Below are 21,961 nucleotides of genomic sequence, written 5' to 3' on the forward strand. Positions count from 1 at the left end.
GTGTGAAAAGTGAGCTCATAATTACTTGGCATGAAGCACATAAATTGTTTTCAATGTGCTACCAATATAATTTGATTTTCTGAAGTTTCATACAAAGCTGTTAAATTTGCTCTCTTCTGATTTATGTTTCTTCTGTTAAATAATGTGACAATGCAGTAAGAATACACTCAGCATACACCGAATGCTGAAAATAATGATGGGCTGCAAACTGATTCTTGGCATATGGTATTCACTTGAAAGAGGCGTTTATCTCATCAAATTGTATAATGTGTTCAGTATTATCGTATGGTAGCTGTTACATTTACATCAAACCACGGAACCCTCAAAATGCCATCTTAGCGATAGATACGTATGTGTGTGTCTATGTATGTATGTATGTATGTAAAATTGTAAGTTTATGTCTTGGGTTTCCTCCAAACCACTCAAATAATTTCAACTAAATCTGGCACACAAATAATGTGCTTTATGAGTATCAGTCTGCAGGGTGTATAACTCAGTTCCAATAGGAATGAGTATAGAGCAAAAGGTGTTATTTTTCAGCCCCTGTTATATAGGCTGCCTTGCATGGCAGGCATATTGATCGGCCTGTCTCATCAATGTGCTTTTTAGGGCAGCCTACATATGAGAGGAAATACCTTCTCAGCCCCTGATGTGTAGGCTACCACACACAACAGGCATGTTGTGACAGTAGTAACGACCAGCTTTATCGACCTGCATTTCAGAGGCTACATGCAAAGACAGTTGCAGCTGGGGAAGGTTGAGATGGATACAGGAGGGTATAGACAAAGTGGAAATGAGTATATATAGAGAGAAAGCAGCATAAGAGGGGCAGAGAGAGGGGGAGTAGGGGATTACAGAATGAAAGGAAGAGAAGGAGAAGACAGATAGGAGTGGGGGCAGGAGCACATGGAAAGAGAGATGAGAGCAGGTGGAGATGGACAGAGTTGGAGGGGGAGGTGAAATGAATGGAGATAAAGGGGGAGGAGATGAGCAGAGAGATAGGAAATAAGTGCAGAGAGAGGGTGAGGAGAGATGTGTGCAGTACATTTTTTGAATGCTTTTGCAAGCAAACCTGTGGGGAGAAAGTCGTTAATAATAATCACTTCCACAAAATGAATTTTTCCACAGAAGCTCGCTTGATACAATGAAACACCATTGTCAAATGTACGTTTGTTTTGGGTTTTGTTATATGGCGACCGTGACAGGACTACAACCTCTTAGGTCTGCAGGTACACTGCCACCACCTTCATCTCAAATTATCAGTCGAATACGGTATAACTAGCTGCATGGGCAAGTTATGGCGTTTCTTTTTCAGTAATAAGTTCGTGTTCTGTAGGCTTTGTGCTGAGCACCCGTATTTTATGCTTATAAAGGTACCTATCCCACATGCTACGGTATTTCCTATTATCCTATTGTATCGAACTGAAAAGACAGTTCAGTACACTTTCTCTACAGTTACTAAACTTTGTGGGGAAGTAAATTTCATAATTATTCAGTGTGTGTAAGTTTTGAAGTACTCGCCGCATTTTTCGTAAACGGATACTTAAAATGTTCGTCAAAGTGCAGTCACTAGGAGAAGACTTAAAGCATCGAGTTTCATGGTTCTTCTTATTGAAATAACAGTGTTTTTTATTTCATGTGTTATTTGGTCAACTGTGGTTCTTTATTGTGATGTGATGAAAATGTTCAGCTTAGATCCGAGACTAGTTTCTGAGTCCCCATACTAATAGATGTGCCAGATTTAAATATCGTATTACAATAACAATACTCACAAGGTACAAGTTTCATTCTGATGACTTGTGTTTTCTACAGTAAGCAAATAGCTACTACTATTCAAACTATAACAGATTTAGGTGTCACATGTCCCATCTGAGTTAAATCGTATAAGGAAGTGAATGTTCCATGAGAATACAAATAAAAATCAGTACAAAAGATACAATTACTTCAAAAATATTTCAGTGGTAGTAACTTCCAATATCTAAACAAGCAATAGAACCCCTTGTCCAAGTTAGTAGTGCTCCACGATTAGAAATCATTTACCTATCATAATGATTAGCTTCCTACTGTAAGATAGTAAGCGATATTGAGAGCCAGTTGTTGCCTAAACGCATTAATACTCCTCCTGTGTAGTTCATGTCAAACAACTGGTAAATTACTTGCTAAATTGCGCTACTGCCTTGTATCTTATCAGCAAAACCGAATGTCAGCATCAAGTAAAGTCAGTCCCAAGAGTTGACTCTCTTTATCAGCTGTGCTAGTACTTGGTGTAACTCTTCCTTACTAGGTTGACGACCGTTTCCTTTTACTTAATTACTGTTCACACGATTACTAACATTACCTTGGCTCGATTCCCATTTGTTCTGCTGTTGCGCTATTTCAATAGAAATATTTAGAGAAACTAAAACAGTCCGATACCTTATCCAGTATACGCGTGATAAAATCCTTTCAGAGGTGTAACATTAACGGTGTGTTGCTAATTTGGTAGTAGCTGGTAGTGCTATATTTTCTATACATATACTTACCGAAATACCTACTATGCACCACATTCATTAAGGTGCCAGTAAAACAGGAATCACTCAGAATAACGTTTTTGTACTATTTTAAACTGGAGGTTACATGTTGCATTGTCTATTAAAATTGGTAAATGGGTATGATAAATGTAAACCATTTATAGGCAGAGAAGATGAGTTCATTAGAGTCGACATAAACGGGCACATTAAATCATAGTAATAGAATCGGTGCAGAGGAGACTAAAAATTAATATCTGATTTAATATTTCAATCGTCATGAAAGGAGGCTAAATGTTTCAAACACTTCTATTTTATGACTTTGAAAGCTGCACTAATAGTAGAGAATAGCAAAAGACACCTGACTAAACTCGCTTTTCTGATACATGTACTTTTGCTAAAGGTGCTAACGCAATCATTTCAAAACTTGTCTTTCTTTGAGAAATATTTTCACAAACAATTTGTTATTCCAAAATAAGAACCTGCCTCCTTGCAAACGATAGTAGATGGTAGTATGATTTTTAACATAAACGCAGATTTCTATGTAGTCGCAGTTTGTTTCCTTGCTAGTTTTTCTTCTTGGATGTTTATTTTTCTGTAGAACGTGAAACAAAAGCCGTAGTTTTTACATTATATTGAACTTAAAGGCTACACTTTTTAGGAAAGCTCGAAAATGCAGAAGTAATAACGTAGAATATAAGTTGTATTAAGTAATATGACTGAAGAGTGTTCATAGTTTTATTCCCTAGTCTCTCTGTTCCTCCCGGCAAATTGAGAGGCCGAAGGCACAATACACTATCTATGATCTTTGGCTCTGAGCACTATGGGACTTAACTTCTAAGGTCATCAGTCCCCTAGAACTCAGAACTACGTAAAGCTAACTAACGTAAGGACATCACACACATTCATGCCCGAGGCAGGATTCGAACCTGCGACCGTAGCGGTCGCGCGGTTCCAGACTGAAGCGCCTAGAACCGCTCGGTCACACCGGCCGGCGAATCCGTATGTATTTGGCCGATAAGGCAATTATGTCACACGAGTTGCGCATGCTCAGAAGCTCAAAATGTGCAGAACTGGAGGTGTGCTCGTCACCCTGATGCCAAGTTTCACGGAGTCTAGAGCAGCAGTAGCATGGTAATTTAAGTGCCATATCTTTCAGATTGCAACATGTGTGTTAAGCTTAAAAGCGTTCAAAGTAAAACAACCAATAAATCCGCAAGATGTGGTAAGTTGCGGTGTTCATGCGCTCTTGTGCTCTTACACAGCAGTTGCAACTGTACTTAATATTCATGAATCCCAACAAATGTTACGTAAGTTACAAAAAGGTAAAATTATGGATCTGATGGAAGAAATTGAAATTTACGTCCATCTAAAAGACCATTCACAGAGAGCTTTAAATGAATAAAAAAACTTGCAAAAAAGAAAATTCATAGACGACTTTTTACTAGTTCTACAATCAACTACTACAGAATGATAGAATGTATAATTATCGCTATACTCATTAATAAACATGATTGTAATGCAAAATATCACATAGCCATATAGCAGGTCATGAAAAATTTTACTTGAGTTCCATGGTTTTCAGTAGCGTTTCATTAGAAGAATGTGACCGATTTTATACATACGAGTTTTTTAATAACTATTCAAAAATGACGTGCTTTCATAATAATAGAACAAATATTTAAAAGTTATTTTAAGGAAATTACATGCAGTCATATTAATAGCAATCATGAATGATGATTAAATATAATTGTGAACAATGACACAACTAGCTTAATTAACAAATTTCGGTTATACGCTTATAATCGTCCTAGAATAAGTACATTAAAAACATCGATCTTTGATAGGAACAAGGACGTAGATGGCACAGCGTACCATTAAGAATCGCCCTCCTAGTGTATCTTAGGATATGGCTTGTTTCTATGTTAAATTCACAAGTGATAGTAATACAAACAATGTATAATATTTCTGTTTTAGACATCTGAAAATGATCTTAGGTCGAAAAAGTACTATTGTCCACCAAATAACGAAAATGGCAGATAAAGGCAACACGAAATCCAATCAAAAAATTTTCTCTAATATTTTCTCGACACACATAAATAGACAAACATCCTTTTATAACATAATGATCCTTACACGAAAGTGAGTCGATCCACATAAGAAACGCTTGCCTACTCATGTTGAACTCACTCCGTCTCCAGGCCACGATTGGCCAACCGGGACCATCCGACCGCCGTGTCATCCTCAGAGGAGCATGCAGATAGGAGGGACTTGGGGTCAACACACCGCTCTCCCTATCGTTATGATGGTATTCTTGACCGAAGCCGCTACTATTCGATCGAGTAGCTCCTCAATTGGCATCACGAGGCTGAGTGCACCCCGAAAAATGGCGGCCTGGATGGGCACCCATCCAAGTGCCGACAACGCCCGACAGCGCTTAACTTCGGTGATCTCACGGGAACCGGTGTATCCGTTGCCTTACGGAGAACTCACGCTTGACGAAAAATTTCATTACGACAAAATTGTTTTCACAAAAAGCACATAAACCTTACTGAGACAGTTTCTCTGTATCTGCTGTGAATGGATGGATTACTATTTCTCCGAACTGACCCAGTCACAGAAAAGTGTTGAGTCCTCGCGAATGGACGCAACCGGAGCTGGCGCGTTGAAACAGTTTCCGACTGGCGCCACGGGCGACGCTTTGAAGTTCTCCGACAATCACAGGCGCGGCCCAAACAGCAACCACCGCACCGCCGTCATTGAGATGGACTTCAGCGTTGTGATAAGTGGCGGAAACAGGCAGCAACGGGGATGCATGTTCGGCGCTGTCGTACTACAGTTCTAGAGCGAATTTCCAGGATTGCTGTTCGTACCCACAGTTCATGGTGGAGATCAGCCTGCGAGACTTAGTTTACAAGTGCAGTCGTCTACAGCCTTCACATAGGGGCAAGTGTTTACAACAGTGATTGACAGTGTGGCACCCGGGACGGACCTACTCTTGTTGCTATTGCATTCAGTAACGCACGAATTTACAGGCCACTGCTTGGTTGTATGTGTCTGCAAGCATATCCAATGCTAAATAAAAGATTCAAACTACAGAAGGCACTAACTACTGATAGGGATAGTTAGCAAATGAAAGATATTAATAGAGAACAAACAATGTATTTACCTTAATAGTCATAATATATCTATAGCAGTTCATGACAAATTTCAAAACTCCGCCATCTCTCTCCCCACATCCACCACTGCTGGCGGCTCTCCAACTGCGCAACGCTACGCGCTGTTCACATCCAGCTGCCCAACACTACAATGGCAGACAACAATGCAAACTAGCCACAGGCTGCACACAGCACAGCCAGTGATTTTCATACAGAGCGCTACGTAACGTTGCCAATAAGAAAATGTAAACAGCCTACTTGCATAAAGAAAACATAAACAGCCTACTTACATTAAAGAAAACATAAACAGCCTACTTACAACCTCTAATACGATGTGTACCAGCCGCTCTACCCAGACAAAGAAAATTTGAGAGAAAATTTGGAGTACATTTCACATAAATTTTCTCAGCATGTTATGGTCTTAGGTGGAGATTTCAATTTACCAGATATAGACTGGGACACTCAGATGTTTAGGACGGGTGGTAGGGACAGAGCATCGAGTGACATTATACTGAGTGCACTATCCGAAAATTACCTCGAGCAATTAAACAGAGAACCGACTCGTGGAGATAACATCTTGGACCTACTGATAACAAACAGACCCGAACTTTTCGACTCTGTAAGTGCAGAACAGGGAATCAGTGATCATAAGGCCGTTGCAGCATCCCTGAATATGGAAGTTAATAGGAATATAAAAAAAGGGAGGAAGGTTTATCTGTTTAGCAAGAGTAATAGAAGGCAGATTTCAGACTACCTAACAGATCAAAACGAAAATTTCTGTTCCGACACTGACAATGTTGAGTGTTTATGGAAAAAGTTCAAGGCAATCGTAAAATGCGTTTTAGACAGGTACGTGCCGAGTAAAACTGTGAGGGACGGGAAAAACCCACCGTGGTACAACAACAAAGTTAGGAAACTACTGCGAAAGCAAAGAGAGCTTCACTCCAAGTGTAAACGCAGCCAAAACCTCTCAGACAAACAGAAGCTAAACGATGTCAAAGTTAGCGTAAGGAGGGCTATGCGTGAAGCGTTCAGTGAATTCGAGAGTAAAATACTAGGTACCGACTTGACAGAAAATCCTAGGAAGTTCTGGTCTTACGTTAAATCAGTAAGTGGCTCGAAACATCATGTCCAGACACTCCGGGATGATGATGGCATTGAAACAGAGGATGACAAGCGTAAAGCTGAAATACTAAACACCTTTTCCCAAAGCTGTTTCACAGAGGAAGACCGCACTGCAGTTCCTTTTCTAAATCCTCGCACCAACGAAAAAATGGCTGACATCGAAATAAGTGTCCAAGGAATAGAAAAGCAAGTGGAATCACTCAACAGAGGAAAGTCCACTGGATCTGGTGGGATACCAATTCGATTCTACACAGAGTACGCGAAAGAACTTGCCCCCCTTCTAACAGCCGTGTACCGCAAGTCTCTAGAGGAACAGAAGGTTCCAAAAGATTGGAAAAGAGCACAGGTAGTCCCAGTCTTCAAGAAGCGTCGTCGAGCAGATGCGCAAAACTATAGACCTATATCTCTGACGTCGATCTGTTGTAGAATTTTAGAACATGTGTTTCGCTCGAGTATCATGTCGTTTTTGGAAACTCAGAATCTACTATGTAGGAATCAACATGGATTCCGGAAACAGCGATCGTGTGAAACCCAACTCGCTTTATTTGTTCATGAGACCCAGAAAATATTAGATACAGGCTCCCAGGTAGATGCTATTTTTCTTGACTTCCGGAAGGCGTTCGATACAGTTCCGCACTGTCGCCTGATAAACAAAGTAAGAGCCTACGGAATATCAGACCAGCTGTGTGGCTGGATTGAAGAGTTTTTAGCAAACAGAACACAGCATGTTGTTATCAACGGAGAGACGTCTACAGACATTAAAGTAACCTCTGGCGTGCCACAGGGGAGTGTTATGGGACCATTGCTTTTCACAATATATATAAATGACCTAGTAGATAGTGTCGGAAGTTCCATGCGGCTTTTCGCGGATGATGCTGTAGTATACAGAGAAGTTGCAGCATTAGAAAATTGTAGCGAAATGCAGGAAGATCTGCAGCGGATAGGCACTTGGTGCAGGGAGTGGCAACTGACCCTTAACATAGACAAATGTAATGTATTGCGAATACATAGAAAGAAGGATCCTTTATTGTATGATTATATGATAGCGGAACAAACACTGGTAGCAGTTACTTCTGTAAAATATCTGGGAGTATGCGTGCGGAACGATTTGAAGTGGAATGATCATATAAAATTAATTGTCGGTAAGGCGGGTACCAGGTTGAGATTCATTGGGAGAGTCCTTAGAAAATGTAGTCCATCAACAAAGGAGGTGGCTTACAAAACACTCGTTCGACCTATACTTGAGTATTGCTCATCAGTGTGGGATCCGTACCAGATCGGGTTGACGGACGAGATAGAGAAGATCCAAAGAAGAGCGGCGCGTTTCGTCACAGGGTTATTTGGTAACCGTGATAGCGTTACGGAGACGTTTAACAAACTCAAGTGGCAGACTCTGCAAGAGAGGCGCTCTGCATCGCGGTGTAGCTTGCTCGCCAGGTTTCGAGAGGGTGCGTTTCTGGATGAGGTATCGAATATATTGCTTCCCCCCACTTATACCTCCCGAGGAGATCACGAATGTAAAATTAGAGAGATTAGAGCGCGCACAGAGGCTTTCAGACAGTCGTTCTTCCCGCGAACCATACGCGACTGGAACAGGAAAGGGAGATAATGACAGTGGCACGTAAAGTGCCCTCCGCCACACACCGTTGGGTGGCTTGCGGAGTATAAATGTAGATGTAGATGTAGACAATCCATACACTTCAGAAACACTATGCAGGGTGGCACAAGAGAAATTACGGGACGATGACAGATTTTCTGCATGCGTTCTATTTAGCGACGAAGCGTCATTCACCAACAGCAGTAACGTAAACCGTCATAATATGCACTACTGGGCAACGGAAAATCCACGATGGCTGCGACAAGTGGAACATCAGCGACCTTGGCAGGTTAATGTATGGTGCGGCATTATGGGAGGAAGGATAATTGGCCATTATTTTATCGATGGTAATCTAAATGGTGCACTGTATGCTGATTTCCAACGTAATGTTCTAACGATGTTACTACAAGATGTTTCACTGCATGACAGAATGGCGATGTAATTCCAACATGATGGATGTCCGGCACATAGCTCGCGTGCGGTTGAAGCGGTATTGAAGCACCATACCGTGGCCCGCACGTTCACCGGATCTGACATCCCTGGATTTCTTTCTGTGGCGAAAACTGAAGGATATTTACTATCGTGACAATGCCTGACAACATGCGTCAGCGCATTGTCAATGCATGTGCGAACATTACGGAAGGCGAACTACTCGCTGTTCAGAGGAATGTCGTTACACGTATTACCAAATGCATTGAGGTTGACGGACATTATTTTGGCATTTATTGCATTAATGTGGTATTTACAGGTAATCACGCTGTAACAGCATGCGTTCTCAGAAAAGTTCACATTGGAACAACCGAAATAAAATGTCCAAACGTACCTAAGTTCTGTATTGTAATTTAAAAAACCTACCTGTTCCCAACTGTTCGTCTAAAAATGAGAGCCCTATGTTTGTGGCTATTACAGCGCCATGTATCACAAAGCGAAAAAAGTGGTCCAACTAAAACATTCATATTTCTTTACGTACTACACGAATATGTAATAAAAAATGGGGGTTCCTATTTAAAGAAAAACGCAGTTGATATCCGTTTGACCTATGGCAGCGCCATCTAGCGGGCCAACCATACCACCACCTTGTTTCCCCCTACAAGCTAGAACAAGTTTCGTTCTTTGTAGTTTCTTCGTTTGACGCTTATTCCGTGAGATATTTGGGCCGGCCACGATCAATGGCCCACCCTGTATAAACAGGGTGTTGCCGTAAGAGTGTGGAAAATTGTGACGCAACTTAGAGAATGCTCCACTGAACTATCTTATATATTAGATAGAGAAAGTGGGGTTGGAGAAGCCAGCCTAAGGAAATATGGAAGTAAACTTGTCTATCACTTTGCGAAGCATTTTTCCAGCTTATTTACAACAATATGCGTACAAGTTTACACGTACTGTGTTGTTTACATACATGTAAAGTTTTATTTCCTGCAAGTAAACAAGGAGGACGAGCCTGATTACTAGGAAGTCATGATGGAGGTTTCTTTACTTTACTTGTCCATAAGGGGGCTCTGTTGTATCGTATTTACATCTTCCCATGACATAACGTGCTATGAATCAACGACAGACCCATTCGTTACTCAATACTATTCAGAGTCGTACACAACAATACGATGGAGCAGTACCGGTACAGTATTTCATGGTCACTAGATTGGAAGGGGAGGTCCTATTCCATGGCCTGCGATGTCACCTGAGCGGAATCCCCTTGATTATTTCCTATGGGGATATCTAAAGTCCCTTATGTATGAGACCTCAGTGGATACAGAGATGGAATTAGTTCCGAGACTTGTAGCTGCCTATGATGTGATTCGAAACACACCAGGGATGATTGTCAGGGTTTGTTCACCGATGTCATGCTTGCACTGAGGGTGATGGCCGTCAGTTTTAGCACATTTTGTAAGATACAGTACGAATGGTACGTTCATTGTGTCAATGATGGTATATGCAGTTAACTAATGTAAATAAAAAATTAAAAGGGGCGTTTGAAAAGTCCGTGCAAAGTCCGAGAGATGACATCACCGGCGCATATCGAGGTCATGTTTAGTTAGAAGCGCCTTTGGAAAGAACGCACACCAAGTTTCAGCCATATTGGTCTATTTCTTTGTGTTTGGCATTCGTGTGAATCAAGGAAGTCGAGTGATTGTCAAAAAATGGACGAAAAAGAATTTCGTGTGGTGATTAAACATTACTTTATGTAAGGCAAAACGCCTCAGGAGACTAAAGAGAAGCTTGATAAACATTAAGGTGACTCTCCACCTTCGATTGGAACAGTTTATAAGTGATTTCAAAGTTTTAGGAGTAGCCATATGGGCACAAGTGATGCTGAACGTTCTGGACGCCCTGTGGAGGTTACGAATCCAGAAATGATTAATAAAATCCATGATAAGCTGATGGATGACAGAAGAGTTAAGGTGCGTGAGGTTGCTAGTGCTGTGGGCATGAACGGGTACATAATACTATGCATAAACATTTGGACATGAGAAAGCTATCAGTAAGATGGGTACCGCGATTGCTCACACTTGACCAAAAACAGAATCGTGTGAAGTGTTGCAAGGATGGTTTGCAGCTGTTCAGGAAAAATCCGCAGGACTTAAAGCGTCGTTTCGTCACTGTGAATGAAACATGGATACATTACTATACTCCTAAGGCCAAACAAGAATCTAAACAATGGGTTATCAAGGGAGAATCTGCACCAAAAAAAGCGAAGACCATTCCTTCGGCCGGAAAGGTTATGGCGACTGTTTTTTCGGATTCGCAAGGGATAATCCTCATCGACTATCTGGAAATGGGTAAAACTATTACGGGTGAATATTATTCATCGTTATTGGACCGTATGAAAACCGAGCTGCAAGAAAAACGCCGGCGATTGGACCGCAAAAATGTCCTTTTCCATCACGACAGTGCATCAGCACACACCTCAGCAGTTGTGGTCGTAAAATTAATGGAAATAGGATTCCAACTCGTTTCACATCCCCCCTATTCTCCAGACTTGGCTCCCTCGGACTACTATTTCTTCCCCAATTTGAAGAAATGGCTGGCGGTATAAAGATTTTATTCAAACGAGGAGGTAATTGCAGCAACTAATAGTTATTTTGCAGACTTGGTCATTTCCTATTATTCGGAATGGATCAACAAAGTAGAAGAGCGGTGAACGAAGTGTATAAGTATAAAGGATACTATGTCGAAAAATAAAAAAGGTTTACCGCAAACACGTAGGCAGATTCTACTTTTCCACGGACTTTTCAAACGCCCCTCGTACACAGTAATGTGACTTTATTCCTATTATCTACTTAAGCTGGCTTCTCCGACCCTTTGTTCTCTACCTCAAATTGTTCAGTGGAGCATCCACTATTTCTTGTTAAATTTTTGCACGTTCTTACGGAACCACCCTGTATACATAAGTTAGAATCTCGTTTCGTATCAAGATAAAAAATGTACCATATTTTAAGTTTGACCTCAAAAAATAATTCTTCTGGCTTCTATTACTGATGTAAAGGCCCCTATACAGGGTGTTACAAAAAGGTACGGCCAAACTTTCAGGAAACATTCCTCACACACAAATAAAGAAAAGATGTTATGTGGACATGTGTTCGGAAACGCTTAATTTCCATGTTAGAGCTCATTTTAGTTTCGTCACCTACGCTTCCACCTACGCTCAATGGAGCATGTTATCATGATTTCATGCGGGATACTCTACCTGTGCTGGTAGAACATGTGCATTTACAAGTACGACACAACATGTGGTTCATGCACGATGGAGCTCCTGCACATTTCAGTCGAAGTGTTCGTACGCTTCTCAACAACAGATTCAGTGACCGATGGATTAGTCGAGGCGGACCAATTCCATGGCTTCCACGCTCTCCTGACCTCAACCCTCTTGACTTTCATTTATGGGGGCATTTGAAAGCTCTTGTCTACGCAACCCCGGTACCAAATGTAGAGACTCTTCGTGCTCGTATTGTGGACGGCTGTGATACAATACGCCATTTTCCAGGGCTGCATCAGCGCATCAGGGATTCCATGCGACGGAGGTTGGATGCATGTATCCTCGCTAACGGAGGAATTTTGAACATTTCCTGTAACAAAGGGTTTGAAGTCACGCTGGTACGTTCTGTCGCTGTGTGTTTCCATTCTATGATTAATGTGATTTGAAGAGAAGTAATAAAATGAGCTCTAACATGGAAAGTAAGCGTTTCCGGACATATGTCCACATAACATACACTCCTGGAAATTGAAATAAGAACACCGTGAATTCATTGTCCCAGGAAGGGGAAACTTTATTGACACATTCCTGGGGTCAGATACATCACATGATCACACTGACAGAACCACAGGCACATAGACACAGGCAACAGAGCATGCATAATGTCGGCACTAGTACAGTGTATATCCACCTTTCGCAGCAATGCAGGCTGCTATTCTCCCATGGAGACGATCGTAGACATGCTGGATGTAGTCCTGTGGAACGGCTTGCCATGCCATTTCCACCTGGCGCCTCAGTTGGACCAGCGTTCGTGCTGGACGTGCAGACCGCGTGAGACGACGCTTCATCCAGTCCCAAACATGCTCAATGGGGGACAGATCCGGAGATCTTGCTGGCCAGGGTAGTTGACTTACACCTTCTAGAGCACGTTGGGTGGCACGGGATACATGCGGACGTGCATTGTCCTGTTGGAACAGCAAGTTCCCTTGCCGGTCTAGGAATGGTAGAACGATGGGTTCGATGACGGTTTGGATGTACCGTGCACTATTCAGTGTCCCCTCGACGATCACCAGTGGTGTACGGCCAGTGTAGGAGATCGCTCCCCACACCATGATGCCGGGTGTTGGCCCTGTGTGCCTCGGTCGTATGCAGTCCTGATTGTGGCGCTCACCTGCACGGCGCCAAACACACATACGACCATCATTGGCACCAAGGCAGAAGCGACTCTCATCGCTGAAGACGACACGTCTCCATTCGTCCCTCCATTCACGCCTGTCGCGACACCACTGGAGGCGGGCTGCACGATGTTGGGGCGTGAGCGGAAGACGGCCTAACGGTGTGCGGGACCGTAGCCCAGCTTCATGGAGACGGTTGCGAATGGTCCTCGCCGATGCCCCAGGAGCAACAGTGTCCCTAATTTGCTGGGAAGTGGCGGTGCGGTCCCCTACGGCACTGCGTAGGATCCTACGGTCTTGGCGTGCATCCGTGCGTCGCTGCGGTCCGGTCCCAGGTTGACGGGCACGTGCACCTTCCGCCGACCACTGGCGACAACATCGATGTACTGTGGAGACCTCACGTCCCACGTGTTGAGCAATTCGGCGATACGTCCACCCGGCCTCCCGCATGCCCACTATACGCCCTCGCTCAAAGTCCGTCAACTGCACATACGGTTCACGTCCACGCTGTCGCGGCATGCTACCAGTGTTAAAGACTGCGATGGAGCTCCGTATGCCACGGCAAACTGGCTGACACTGACGGCGGCGGTGCACAAATGCTGCGCAGCTAGCGCCATTCGACGGCCAACACCGCGGTTCCTGGTGTGTCCGCTGTGCCGTGCGAGTTATCATTGCTTGTACAGCCCTCTCGCAGTGTCCGGAGCAAGTATGGTGGGTCGGACACACCGGTGTCAATGTGTTCTTTTTTCCATTTCCAGGAGTGTATTTTCTTTCTTTGTGTGGGAGGAATGGTTCAAATGGTTCAAATGGCTCTGAGCACTATGGGACTTAACATCTATGGTCATCAGTCCCCTAGAACTTAGAACTACTTAAACCTAACTAACCTAAGGACATCACACAACACCCAGTCATCACGAGGCACAGAAAATCCCTGACCCCGCCGGGAATCGAACCCGGGAACCCGGGCGCGGGAAGCGAGAACGCTACCGCACGACCACGAGCTGCGGACGTTGGCCGTTCCTTTTTGTAACACCCTGTATAAGGTTTTCTTAAATATCTTCTATATTCAGATATCGACCAAGTACAGTATATTACAAATATGAATATATAGATATGATACACCAAAATATGCATAAAAATTATATTAGCAAATAGAAAATCGTATGTGGAGGTTGATGAACTGCAATCTTAAGTGACTAAGCGTTATTTCACAACACATTCATGAAAAACAAAGATGAGGAAATAGTTTGAGATTGCAACGTGTGCAGAGAAGACTGAAAGGGGGACACCAAACGTCTTACGTCACTCTTCACGCTGGCAACATGCTAGAATAAAATTTACGATAATGCGACGATACGAGAGCCTCTTCCCGCGAACGACGCCGGGCGTTTAATTGCCGCATCAATTTCGCTTTATTGCCTGTGATACAGCTGCAGCACTATCGCGACGAATCGGAGTTCTGGTGATAACAAACACCTTGTTTTGAGCTCTCTTTCTGCGTCGCTTACATCTAATCTGATGGAGGAGTGTGTTTCGCTGTCGGAGTCATAAAAGCCATTACAAGCGGCCGATAGCATCCGCCGGGCGCGAGGCGCCGCCTGCGAGCCGGACGTATCTGATGCTCGTAAACAAGGCCGCGGATAAACATCGGCGGCGTCGCGGCGCATCGCCGCACATCGCACCGCCGAGGCGCTGGGCCGGCGCTCTTTTGTCGCCACCTTGTACCGACAGCGCGATCTCTATCGGCTGTGGAGCCCCGCGCGCTGCTAAATATATCCGTGACGTCGCGCTTTGGGGAAAAGGTCGCAAAATGCCTGTCTGTGCAAGGAGTTTTTGTTTCGGTGAAGCAAAGGCGCTGCAACGCTGTAACGACGTCTAACTACCCGCTGCATACAGGAAACAACCGTCTAAAAATAACAATAATAAAGAAAAAGTGGCTACGGTTGGATCGTTAAAGCCAATTAACTTAAGTTCCCGCTAATAATCGCAGTCTTTACTTATACCTCCTATCCCCGTCGGTTTGTTGATTTCAAAATCGAAACAGCGCTGTATGTACTTCGTTTTCCCACGTATGTACCGTACACACTAAGGCCTTACTTGATGCACTATCGTATGTTTCCATATCCAGCAGTCTCCAATGATAATTTAGACTAGCGTCTTCGTATATCAAAGTTACTGTGAAATCAGTTCTGCACTTTCGTATTACAGAACAAAAATGGCTCTGAGCACTATGGGACTCAACTGCTTAGGTCATTAGTCCCCTAGAACTTAGAACTAGTTAAACCTAAAGACATCACAAACATCCATGCCCGAGGCAGGATTCGAACCTGCGATCGCAGCGGTCTTGCGGTTCCAGACTGCAGCGCCTTTAACCGCACGGCCACTTCGGCCGGCTATTACAGAACAAGACTCTTTTCGTCCGAGTAAGGTAGTACCTAGAGTAGGGGTGTCCAACTACTTAGCTTACCCTGGCTGTCAGACTGCAACTCCATGCATTCCATTTGTAAATCTTCTCGCGACATATCTGTATTACACTGAAGCGCCAAAGAAACTGGTATAGGCATGTGTATTCAAATACAGAGACATGTGAACAGGCAGAATACGGCTCTGCGATCGGCAACGCCTATACAGGGTGGTCCATTGATCGTGACCGTGCCAAATATCTCACGAAATAAGCGTCAAACCAAAAATCTACAAAGAATGAAACTTGTCTAGCTTGAAGGGGGAAACCAGTTGGCGCTATGGTTGGCCCGCTATATGGCGCTGCCAAAGGGGCAAACGGATATCAACTGCGTTTTTTAAAATAAGAATCCCCATTTTTATTACATATTCGTTTAGTTCGTAAAGAAATATGAATGTTTTATTGGACAACTTTTTTCGCTTTGTGATAGGTGGCGCTGAAATAGTCACAAACATATGGCTCACAATTTTAGACGAACAGGTGGTAACAGGTAGGTTGTTTAAATTATAATACAGAACGTAGGTAAGTTTGAACATTTTATTTTTATCATTTTTGAGAACGCATGCTGTTACAGTGTGATTACCTGTAAATACCACATTAATGCAATAAATGCTCAAAATGATGTCCGTCGACCTCAATGCATTTGGCAATACGTGTAACGACATAACTCTCAACAGCGAGCAGTTCGCCTTCCGTAATGGTCGCACATGCACTGACAATGCGCTGACGCATGTTGTCAGGCGTTGTCGGTGGATCACGACAGCAAATATCCTTCAACTTTCCCCACAAAAAGAAATACCAGGACGTCAGATCCGGTGAACGTGCGGGCATTGGTATGGTGCTTCAACGACCAATCCACCTGTCATGAAATATGCTATTGAATACCGCTTCAACCGCACGCGAGCTATGTGCCGGACATCCATCATGTTGGAAGTACATCGCCATTCTGTCATGCAGTGAAACATCTTGTACTAACATCGGTAGATCATTACGTAGGAAATCAGCATACATTGCACCATTTAGATTGCCATCGATAAAATGGGGGCCAATTATTCTTCCTCCCATAATACCGCACCATACATTAACCTGCCAAGGTCGCTGATGTTCCACTTGTCGCAGCCATCGTGCATTTTCCGTTGCCCAATAGTGCATATTATGCCGTTTTACGTTACCGATGTTGGTGAATGACGCTTCGTCGCTACATAGAACGCGTGCAAAAAATCTGTCATCCTCCCGTAATTTCTCTTGTGCCCAATGCCAGAACTGTACACGTCGTTCAAAGTTGTCACCATGCAATTCCTGGTGCATAGAAATATGTTACGGGTGCCATTGATGTTGATGTAGCATTGTCAACACCAACGTTTTTGAGATTCCCGATTCTCACGCAATTTGTCTGCTACTGATGTGTTGATTAGCCTACTTGGGCATCATAATTTGTTGCAGGTCGTGGCTGAACACTTCCTGTTTCCTTAAATAACGTTACTATCCTGCGAACGGTCCGGACACTTGGATGATGTCGTCCAGGATAGCGAGCAGCATACACAGCACACGCCCGTCGGGCATTTTGATCACAACAGCCATACATCAATACGATATTGACCTTTTCGGCAATTGGTAAACGGTCCATTTTAACACGGGTAATGTATCATGAAGCAAATACCTTCCGCACTGGCGGAATGTCACGTGATACCACGTACTTATACGTTTGTGACTATTACAGCGCCATCTATCACAAAGCGAAAAAAGTGGTCCAACTAAAACATTCATATTTCTTTACGTACTATACGAATATGTAATAAGAAATGGGAGTTCCTGTTTATAAAAAACGCAGTTTATATCCGTTTGATCTACGCCAGTGACATCCAGCGGGTCAACCATAGCGCCATCTGGTTTCCCCCTTCAAGTTAGACGAGTTTCGTTCTTTGTAGTTTTTTCGTGTGATGCTTATTTCGTGAGATATTTGGCGTGGTCACTATCAATGGACCACCCCGTATAAGAGAACAAGTCTCCGCTGCAGTTGTTAGATCGGTTGCTGCTGCTATAGTGGCAGCGTATCAAGATGTAAGTGAGTTGGAACGTGGTTGTAGAGTCGGCGCACGAGCGATGGGACACAACGTTTCCGAGGTAGCGATGAAGTGTTTTCCCTTACGACCATTTCACGAGTGTATCTTGAATATCAGACATCCGGTAACACATCAAATCTCCGACATTGCTGCGGCTGGAAAAAGATCCTACAAGAACGGGACCAACGACGACAGAAGAGAATCGTTCAGAGTGACAGAAGCGCAACCCTTCCGCGAATTGCTGCAGATTTCAGTCGTGGGCCATCAGCAAGTGTCAGCTTCCGAACCATTCAACGAAACATCATCGATATGGTCTTTCGGAGCTGAATACCCACTCTTGCACCCGCGATGACTGCACGACATAAAGGTTTAGCCTCCCCTTGACCCGTCAACACCGACACTGGACTGTTGATGGCTGCAAACATGTTCCCTGGCGGGACGAGTCTGGTTTCTAATTGTGCCGAGCGGATGGACGTGTACAGATGTGGAGAAAGCCTAATTAATCCATGGACCCTGCACGTCAGGAGGGGACTGCTCAAGCTGGTGGAGGCTCTGTAATGGTGTGGGTCGTGTGCAGAGTTGGATTGATATGGGATCCCTGATGCGAGTAGATATGACTCTGACGGGTGACACTTACATAAGCATCCTGTCTGACCACCCGCATCCGTTCATGTTCACTGTTCATTATGACGGACTTAGGCAATTGCAGCAGGACAATGCGAGACCCCACGCGTCCAGAATTGCTGCAGAGTGGCTACAGGAACACTCTTCTGACTTTAAACAGTTCTGCTGGACACCAAACTTCCCATTGAGCATGTCTAGCATACCTTGCAACGGGCTGTTCAGAAGAGACCTCCACCCCCTCGAACCCTTACGGATTTATGGACAGCCCTGTAGGATTCATGGTGTCAGTTCTCTCCAGCATTACTTCAGACATTAGTCGAGTCGATGTCACGTCGTGTTGCGGCGCTTACGCGAGCTCGTGGGGGCCTTACACGATATTAGGCAGGTGTACCAGTTTCTTTGGCTCTTCAGTGTGTATGTAAAATGTGTGGTATAAATAGAAAACATTTGATTATTTCTTTTCTAAAATCATGAAATAGATTTTCAAACTCTTCGTTGGCTGCTTACTTCGTCCCTAATTTAGGATTACATTAGGCCAACAATGAAATGAAGTTTGCATTCCCATGTGTTTGTCATAATTACAGTTTCCTCTGCAACGTGTTTATTGTTTGAAACATTGTACTGATTGTGGTGTCACCGCCAGACACCACACTTGCTAGGTGGTAGCCTTTAAATCGGCCGCGGTCCGTTAGTATACGTCGGACCCGCGTGTCGCCACTATCAGTGATTGCAGACCGAGCGCCGCCACACGGCAGGTCTAGAGAGACTTCCTAGCACTCGCACTAGTTGTACAGCCGACTTTGCTAGCGATGGTTCACTGACAAAATACGCTCTCATTTGCCGAGACGATAGTTAGCATAGCCTTCAGCTACGTTATTTGCTACGACCTAGCAAGGCGCCATTACCAGTAACTATTGATGCTGTAAAACATGTACCGTCAAGAGCGATGTTCACCATTTATGGATTAAAGTTAAGTATTCCACAGCTACGACCTTTTTTGCTAGTCTCATTTCCTTGACCTGTTCCAGACCTCATGCCAGCCTGCGTGAGCTAAAACGCGTGCCTTTCGGCTTCCTCTCATAGTGGGTTGGCTCTCTTGCCAATCCACAACATTTGGCGACGAGCCCAATTCGCGTTCGTAAATATACTGTCCTGCTTTACTTGTGTCATGGCTTCGCCACAATATCCAGATGTACTGTCCGAATTTTATCGCTTCCAGAATCAGAAGACGCAGGCCTTACTGGATGCCCTTGGACAGCTCGTCCAGGGTCAAGGTGCAATGCAAACCGATGCGGCAGCCGCCACTCCACAGCTAACGCAGCCACAAAACGCAGTTGCACCACCTTTTCGTCCTTTTGATGCTGCACTGGAAAGCTGGACGGAGTGGTCACGCCAATTTTGATTCCATCTCGCCGCCTACAGAATTCAAGGTAACGAGCAGCAGCGTTTTCTTTTGTCGTCCATCGGTGTGCACACCTACCATGTGATAGTCAAATTATTTCCCCGACGCGACGTAGCAACTCTGTTCTATGAAGAAATTTTGTCTGCATTAGATGCATATTTCAAAGAATCAGTCAATGTAGTTGTGTAAAGGTATACCTTCTTTCATACAAAACGTACAGCAGGTCAGACTAATAGGGAGTGGGTTGCAACCCTGCAAGGCCTTACTAGGGATTGTGCTTTTGAGTGTCAATGTGGACTCCCTTATGGTATGTGATGCAATTGCACAGAACGTTTCTGATGTTCGTATAAGGGAATAGATTTTGAAACTAGTCAGTCCCTACCTTCAACAAGTGATGGACATATTGGATCGGCAGGACACACTTGACTTTGCTCAGGAATCATTTGAAACTTCGCCACCCATGTGTCAGGTTAACCGGCCCGCCGGGCGAGCTGTACGGAACAGTAAACAGTCCTCGCGCCCGGCCGTGCCAAAGCCTCCTGGCTTTCAGCAACGTGTACCACGCCAGCAAGCAAATGCAGTGCTAAAATCATGCCTGCAGTGTGCTACTAGACATTCGCGTGAGAATTGCCAGTCACGCCAGGCTATTTGCTTTTTCTGTAATAAAAAAGGCCATGTTCAGAGTGTTTGCCAGAAAAAGTTCAGAACGGACACTCACAACCATTCAAGGCCCTTTGCTTCGCGCCGAAATGGAAACAAGGATACTCAGGCTTGTGAAACTTCGCCTATGGAAATTGATGTAGTTCATTCCACTCCGCCCAGTGCTACTCTCTCTCACAGTGACTGTGCTCATCCCACAAATAGTGTGCGTCGACATCGCTGGCACTCCCGTCAAGTCGCAAGTGGTTTTGTACCAGTGTCACTTCACGAAGCATGAGACAGTCGCTCTTGTCGTCAGCAGGACAATAAACTTTTTGTAGATTTGGACATTAATGGCAAAGTGATACCGTTCCAGCTCGATACCGGAGCTGCAGTTTCACTGTTCAATCACGACACGTACAAACAGCTGGGCACACCTCCGTTGTGTGCCGCCAATGTTAAGCTAAGTAGTTATTTAGGTCACGTGATCCCTGTGTTAGGACAGTGCAGCCTTCTTGCAACATACAAGGGACAAACAAAACTTGTGTATTTTACGTCCTTTGTTCTTCTTCTGCAGTGAACTTGTTTGGTTTCGATTTATTTCAGTTGTTTAACTTGTCTATAGTCAATCAGGTCCTCTCAGTGAACCAGACTGTGCCTTCAGACAGTGTTTCTCGTCTATGTGAAGAATTTGCAGACATTTTTGCACCGGGCCTCGGTTGCGCTAGGAACTATAAAGCACAATTGGAACTGAAAGTAAACGCGCAACCGAAATTTTTCAGAGCGCGCAATGTTCCCCACACATTGCGTGATGAGGTCGCAAAAACATTACACGAATTGGAATCACAGGGTGTAATTGAACGTGTGCAGGCTTCTCTCTGGGCATCACCCTTAGTAATTTTGCAAAAACCTTCCGGAAAATTTAGACTTTGCGTGGACTTCAAGGCAACAGTGAATCCACAACTAGTGACTGCAACTTTTCCTTTACCCCGCCCGGAAGATCTTTTTGACAAACTGTGCCCGGATAAATATTTTTCGAAGTTGGACCTAGCAGATGCGTACTTGCAAATACCAGTGGACGAAGAATCCCAGCGCGTTTTGGTGGTTAACACGCATCTTGATTTGTATCGATTCAAACGACTGCCATTCGGGTGTGCACCCGCCCCTGCATTGTTTCAGCAATATATACAAACTGTTTGTGTGTCGGTCCCTACTGCAGCAAACTATCTGGACGATATTGTGATCTCCGGAAAGACGGAAGAAGAACATTTAGCCAATCTCAGAACAATATTTCAGGTCTTGCGACAAAATGGTCTTTGCTTGCGGAAGGACAAATGTGTGTTTCTTGCTCGTGATTTGCCATATCTGGGACATGTACTTAATGCCCAAGGCATACATCCCAGTCCAGAGCACCTCCGTGCCATACAAGACTTGCCTTCGCCGCAGAATTTGAAGCAGCTACAGAGTGTGCTGGGAAAAATAAATTACTATAACAGATATGTGCCACATGCCTCTTCCA

This window comes from Schistocerca cancellata, chromosome 1 (assembly GCF_023864275.1).
Source record: "Schistocerca cancellata isolate TAMUIC-IGC-003103 chromosome 1, iqSchCanc2.1, whole genome shotgun sequence".
NCBI lineage: Eukaryota > Metazoa > Arthropoda > Insecta > Orthoptera > Acrididae > Schistocerca > Schistocerca cancellata.